The sequence below is a fragment of the Cibotium barometz genome, chromosome 9, assembly GCF_041138505.1.
Source record: "Cibotium barometz isolate CiBa-2024 chromosome 9, ASM4113850v1, whole genome shotgun sequence".
Lineage (NCBI taxonomy): Eukaryota > Viridiplantae > Streptophyta > Polypodiopsida > Cyatheales > Cibotiaceae > Cibotium > Cibotium barometz.
In genome coordinates this window covers 59,822,608-59,830,916 of record NC_141054.1, presented here as the reverse complement: position 1 = coordinate 59,830,916, position 8,309 = coordinate 59,822,608, and positions in this window count along the sequence as shown.

The window sequence follows — 8,309 nt, the reverse complement described above, 5'->3', positions numbered from 1 at the left end:
TGGAGAGCTTGATTGCTGGTCTTGGTCAGTGCATAAGAAATCATGGAAGTGGGGAGAGCAGTTCAACTCGAGAATCAGTTTCTGCCATTATAAGTAACAATCACGAGATTAAGGATATTGTCGAAGCTACCTACCTCCGCGTAATGGATACATGTGGTGCTTTTGGAGCACACCTATGTGATATTGGTTGTCGAAAGACAATTGATGCTATAAAAGAGCAACAAGACAAGTTAAGTGCCCATGTTGATAGGCTTGGAATGGAAGTATCAAGCCTTAAAGTAACATTGAATAGGTTTGGGGCTTTGCTTACCCAAATGAGTTGTAGATTGCAAACACGTGGAATGTAATTACTCAATTGGTTCACCAATTAGGAGTTGATCTTATGATCCTTTTGTAACACTTATGACACTATTATTTTTTTGTAAGTTTGGGCTCTAAGTACTCTAATGATAATGATGGTCGTTTACTTACCAAAATGAGTTATAGATTGTAAACAGGTGGAATGTAATTATTCATTTGGTTCACCGATAAGAAGTTTTTGTTATGATCCTTTTGTAATGCTTATGACAGTATTTTCTTTTTGTAACTTTGGGCTCTAAGTACTCGAATGATAATGATGGTTCTTTTTGTCTCTCAGATATCATTGAGAGAGAGAGAGAGAGAGAGAGAGAGAGAGAGATTGATTTATATATGTGGATATAATCTCTTAGTATTTATATGGAGATTATAGAGAATGTCTCTTTTAATGGTTTTTTATAGAAAATTCTCTTTTTATGGCTTTTTGTCTCTTATATGTACATGGGGGGAAGAGAGAGAGAGAGAGAGAGAGAGAGAGAGAGAGAGAGAGAGAGAGAGAGAGATTTCTAAGCTTGGTTTGGTCATTGGAAGACATTGGATGTTGATTTTATAATGTTTTTGTAATATTTGTGACATTGTTATTATCTTTTTATAAGTATATATGTAATGTTTTATGATTATAGATTTTGTCTGTTATTTTTATAAATGTAAGTTTAAAGGAAAACTCTGAAATGAAGTTAAGGGGATGGAAAGAGCTCTCATCTGTTCTACTTTGTGGATCAATGTAGGTACATTAGCTTTTCATAGGACTGCCATATTGTTGATTTGTCATATAGTTTGGGTCTTCCTTAGTCTTTTGAGGTAAGCTGCCAAAACTTTACTTTATTTTTGTTTTTCTTCTTAATTCTATGTTTATTTTTAGAATTTATGATTTTTAAATACGAATAGCTCGATATAGTTTGATAAGAGCATAAGGATTTTAATGCTCATGAGAAAAGATGAAACTTGGCAAAGATCAAATAAGTTTATGACATTTATTTACCTACATATAAGCACAATCTAGCTTGAGTCAAAGGGATGGATATATATATATATATATATATATATATATATACATGTATATATATATATGCATATATATATATATATATATATATATATATATATATATATATATATATACATGTATATATATATATATATATGCATGTATATATATATATATGCATGTATATATATATATGCATATATATATATATATATGCATATATATATATATATGTATATATATATATATATATTCATGTATATACATGTATATATTCATGTATATACATATATATATATACATGTATATATAGATGTATATATATACATGTATATACACATGAATATATAGATGTATATATATATATGTATATATATGTGTGTGTGTGTGTGTATATATATATATACATGTATATATATATATATGTATAGATATATATATACATGTATATATATATGTATAGATATATATACACATGAATATATAGATGTATATATATATATATATATATATATATATATGTATATATATATGTGTGTGTGTATATATATATATATGTATATACATGTATATATATACACATGTATATATGTATAGATATATATATATATATATATATATATATATATATATATATATATATATATACATGTATATATATATATACATGTATATATATATATATATATATATATATATATACATGTATATATATATATATATATATATATATATACATGTATATATATATATATATATATATATATATATATCTATACATATATATATACATGTATATATATACATGGATATACATCTATATATACACGTATATATATATATACACGTATATATATATTCATGTATATACATGTATATACACATGTATATATAGATGTGTATATATACATATATATATATCTATCTATACATGTGTATATACATGTATATATATATATCTGTATATACATGAATATATATATATATATATATATATATATATATATATACATATATATATGTATGGTGTGTGTGTGTATATATATATATATACATATACATGTGTATATACCCACTTGAGACTAGACCGCTTAACGTCGACTTAGAGGGTTATTTCTACCCAATCGATGGGGAGACTTGAACCCAGGTGGGTAAATGTCATCCCGAGAGAGAGAGAGAGAGAGAGAGAGAGAGAGAGAGAGAGAGAGAGAGCTTTTTAATCTTTTAGTATGTATGTGAAGATTGGAGAAAATCTCATAAGGGATTGTATATTATGTGTATACACAAATATTATAGAAAAAAAATTGCTATTTTTATTCAATGTTTACTATTTTATAATAAAGAAACTGACTTTACTATTTTATAATAAAGAAACTGACTTTACTATTTTATGATGGAATTAGGTTTATAGCAAGAATGGTAGAGACACGTAGTTTGAGGCGTCCTCTTCAGACCATTTCCTTGAATGCTCCAAGGAAAAGAAGAAGAAATGAAAAAATAAAATGTGCACAGGAGTCAAGGGATAGTGAACCTCATTGTTGTGATGCAAGGATGCATAATGTTAGCTGTAATACCGGTGATGTATTGATGCAAGAGACTCATAGGATTCTTGCAGAAAACGATACCTTTTGTGCACAAAGACAAGTAGCAAAAGAAACTTTGATGTGTTTACCTCAATCTAGCACTAAGAGGTCTCAGGTGGAGATAAAAGGATATCTAACAAGAGTGCTAGAAGTGTTCGCCGTGAAATTGCTAGGAATAGGACTCTTTTGAAAGAAATAACAAGGGAAATGGCAAGTGGAGTTTATTCAGGGATATCACTGGTTGAAAGTTTGAGACTTACAAGAAGGTACCGTCGCTTCATCGCTAGAAATAGGACCTCTTATAATGCAGCTAGAAGAGTAAATGAGGGTAATGCAATTACAATGTGTTCCTTTTTTGCCCATGAAGAGAGAGAAGTAGAATTTGCTAATACAATAAGAAGGGAGAGTATCGAAGAAATTCCCTCTTATGTATTTGAAAAAAGAAAGGGAGGGATTTTGTCTATCCTCCATGAACTCCCGCCCGTACAAGGTACACATGCAGCTACTTGGCCTTTGGTATATTCGTGCACTTTAAGTCACTCATTAGGAGAGATGACACATGAGTGTCGGTTTTGTGGAGCACAGTTATGGGCAAGTGAAAAGAAGATGAGTTGTGGACAGGTTCTTGGCAAATATTGTTGTAAACATGGGCGTGTGTCTGTTCCTTCACTTGCTGAACCACCTGAGCCATTAAGATCTCTTTTGATTGGTAGTGACACTACAAGTAAAAAATTTCGAGAAAACATCAGGGCTTATAATAGTGTGTTGGCTTTTTCATCATTGGGTGCACAAATAGATGACTCTCTCTTTCACAATAGTAGTGTCTATACTTTCAAGGTGCATGGGACTGTTTATCATCGGATTGGGTCCTTGGTCCCCAATAATATGTACAATCCTAAGCCACAGTTTGCACAGTTGTATGTGTTTGATACTGAGCACGAATTACAAAATCGACTAGGTGTCATGAATGATTGGAATCCACAACCCTAGAAGCACTTCAATCGATGATGCACACTTCTAATCCATTTGCACAAGCTTTTAAGTATGTGGGAAGAATGTTGAGTGACAATCCAAGTTTGGATTTGAAAATGACTATATGTGAGACGAAATCCACATCTAGGCAGTACTCAATGCCAGCAGCTTCCGAGATTGCTGGTATCATGATTGGTCAAGGTGATGATCATAATGTTGGTCGTCGTGATATTTTATTGCATACTCGAGAAGGCACATGCAAACACATCTCTAATTTGCATAGGTGCTATATGCCTCTTTTGTACGTCATGTTATTTCCAAGAGGGGAGGATGGATGGCACTTGAGAATCCCTTATGCTGATGCACAAGTGAGTGCATTGAGAAATGGTCATTGTGTGACTCAACGACGATACTATGCTTATCGATTGCAAATTCGCCCAGATACAAATGCATGCTTGCTACCTGGTGGAAGGTTGTTGCAACAGTTTATGGTTGATGCCTATTGCAGTGTTGAAGAGTCACGATTATCTTGGCTACGCCATAATCAAAAAAGTTTGCGTTCAGAGGTTTATAGTGGTTTAGCAGACATGCTTCATGTGGAAGGAAGTGGAAGTGGTATTGCAGGAAGGACAGTGGGAAGTAGAATAGTGTTACCTTCCAGTTTTACTGGTGGGCCACGACAAATGTATCAACTTTATCAGGATGCCATGGCAATTGTTCGTTCAAAGGGCAAGCCCGATTTATTCATTACTTTCACCTGTAACCCAAAGTGGCCAGAGGTATTAGATGCTTTACTCCGGGGGCAAAGTGCATGTGACCGGCCTGATTTGACTACTAGAGTATTTCACCAAAAACATTCAGATATGATGAAAAATATCGTGAAGAAGGACCTCTTTGGTAAGGTGATTGGATATGTGAGTGTCATTGAGTTCCAAAAAAGAGGATTGCCTCATTCACACACGTTATTGATCTTGGATAGTGCCCATAAACCTAAGACTCTCCAAGACTATGACAGATTAGTATGTGCCGAATTGCCTGACAAGCAAATGTTTCCTGCTCCGCATGATGTCGTGTTGCATTGCAATATCCATGGGCCCTGTGGGCCATTCAATCCAAGTGCAATTTGTATGGATAAAGGGAAATGCACAAGGAACTATCCACGAGCTTTTGCACAAGAGACTACTGTGGATGAGAGTGGTTACCCCGTGTATATGCGTCAAAATGATGGAAGAACTGTGGCATTGAAAAAGTGTAATGTTGATAATAGATGGGTTGTGCCATATAACCCTTATCTTTCAATCACATATAATGCTCATGTAAATGTGGAAATATGCTCAACAATATCAGCAGTGAAATATCTTTACAAGTACATATACAAGGGGCATGACAGAGCAACAATAAGATTTAGCACTGTACAAGGTGGGGATGTTAATGCTGCTTGCGTAGTCGATGAGATTCAGAGGTATTTGGATGCACGTTACGTCTCTGCATCAGAGGCATGTTGGAGACTCTTTGAGTATGATTTACACAATGAGAAGCCTGATGTGCAACGGTTGCAGGTACACTTAGATGGGGGTCATAATGTTATCTTCAGAGATGATGATAATATTGCAGATGTTTTTCAGAGGGAAAATGTAGGCAAGACTACTATGACTGAATGGTTCACCTGTAATCAACAACATCCTGAAGCAAACAATACATTGTATAGTGATTTCCCTCAACAATGGGTTTGGAACTCCAGGTTGAAGAAATGGACCAAAAGAAAGATTGGAAACACTATAGGGCGCATGTACTTTGTAGCTCCTTTGGCAGGTGAGGCATACTATGTTCGCCTACTTCTTACAATATGTAAAGGATCTAAGTCATTTGAAGATTTGCGTTCGCTCAATGGTCACATCTATCCTTCTTTCAAGGCAGCTTGCATTGCCAGAGGGATACTGGAAGATGATTCTGAATGGGTTGCATGTATGGAGGAAGCATCATCTATGCAAAATGCCTTGCAGTTGAGATGTCTTTTTGGTACTATATTGCTATTTTGTGAGCCTTCCTGTCCAGGAATATTGTGGAAGAGATTTCGAGAAGAAATGATAGAAGATTTTCTATACCAGTTATCGAGAAGCAGGGGTCAGTTTATTGGTATTGAAAAATTAGCTGAAACTCATGCACTACTACATTTGGAAGAAATTCTTCGTGCTCAAAGACGGACATTGGCAGATTTTGAAGGGATGCCTGAACTAAACAGAACTGATTTGGAAGTCTTGGGTGAAAATACATTGCTTTTGGAAGAGAGATCTTTTGATACTGTGGAACAATATAACCTGTCAAGTGCTATGGAGTCAACTTTAACAGATAGCCAGCGTTTGCTTTCGATGCTGTAATGCATGCAATTGCGACAGATGCAGGTGACATTTTTTTCCTGGATGGTCCCGGGGGGATCGGGCAAGACCTATTTGTATAATTGCTTGCTTGCGCGAGTACGTGGACAAGGGTATGTTGCTTTGGCCACTGCATCGTCAGGTATTGCTTCTCTACTCTTGGCGAATGGACGTACTGCACATTCTAGATTCAAGATACCTCTGGAGCTAAACAATTCTTCAACTTGCAAAATCCCTGTACATGGACAACTTGCTGAGGTTTTGAGAGTTTGTAAGCTCATTATTTGGGATGAGGCTCCAATGATTCATCGTTATGCTTTTGAAGCATTGGATAGGAGCTTACAAGATGTATTATTCTCAGATAAGCCATTTGGTGGAAAGGTTGTATTAATGGGAGGAGATTTTAGACAAATCTTGCCTGTTATTATGAAGGGAAGACGTGAGGATATTGTTAATGCAGCATTGTGTCCTTCCTTTCTATGGAACTCTATCAAAGTTCTAAAGTTAGCTGGAAATATGCGTATTCAATCAAGCAATACTAATGGATGCAATGAGTTTAAACAGTGGGTCATGAATATTGGGAATGGAGTGGATTGTAGCAATGATAATACGATGGTGACACTACCAAGTAATATGGTCTTGCAAAGATCGAGTCTTAAAGACTTGGTACATTGGGTATACTCTGAATTGGCTATCACTACGACATATGCTTCATACTTTAGTGAGCGTGCTATTCTTGCTCTGATAAACAGTCAAGTGGATATTGTGAATAAGACAGCTTTGGATGCAATGCCTGGTGAGCCTAAGGAATATTTCAGTGCAGATTCAATTCTTGAAAATGATGAAAATTCATTCCTGTATTCCACAGAATTTTTGAACACAATCGACCTTCGGGGCGGATATCCACCTCACTGCTTGGTTTTAAAGTTAGAAGCTCCTGTTATTTTGCTTCGTAACTTGGATCCAAGACGTGGACTCTGTAATGGTACGCGGACGATATGTAAGGCCTTTCACTCTAAAGTCTTGGAGACTGAAATCATCACTGGTACTAAAGTTGGTGAAAGAGTATTTCTTCCACGGATTACCTTTATATGCAGTGAGGCCCAACTACCATTCACCATGAGGAGGAGACAGTTTCCCGTGCGGCTGGCATTTGGCATGTCAATAAACAAATCACAAGGCCAAACCCTAAATGTCTTGGGGTTGTATTTGGTGACTCCAGTGTTTACTCATGGACAACTGTATGTTGCGTTGTCACGAGCACGGTCTCCTCATGCTGTTAAGGTGTTACTTGAGGATAACGCTAATGTGGAGTGTTCATTTGATGATCTTCAAAGTTATACACCTACAACAAACAATATTGTTTATAAGGAGATCTTAATGACTTCAGAGTGACAAGTCAGGTTTCTTATTTAAGTTCTACAATTTGATTAATTTTGTTGTGATTTCTTTTTTTATACATATTTGTCCATGGTAAAAGTACCTATTTTTGTTGTTTATGTTTTGACAGACATGTCTAAGATTACCTTTACATTGGACATGCCTTTGTCGAGGATAGTACGTGAGTTTTTCTCTATATTTGCTTAACTTTTCTTGATTACAAAGTATGGAACATGACATTCTATACTAATGTCTATCTGTATACAGAGCCACCGCTATGGTCAGCTCCTATTACTGCAGGTCACGTAGCAGGGATTATGATTGATGCTTATAGGGATGGGTAAGTATAAGTGTAATTGTTAGGCATTGTATGAATATTTTTTGAACCTATATATAAATAATTGTATAACCTATTTGTTATGCTTTGATTTTAGGATATTACATGACATTGATACGTTTATGGTAAGAGTTGTCGACGAAGGCATCGAGATGTACGGGATTGGTGTTCCTGATGAGGAGTGGGGTGTGTATTTGTTTTGGAGAGAGATGGACAGATGCTTTGCATCATTTGAGGGGTATTCAGTACCCGATGAGTGGTTGTTTCTTACATCCATCATGGCCATTGGTATTCGTTATGCGTTTTATACTAGAGCT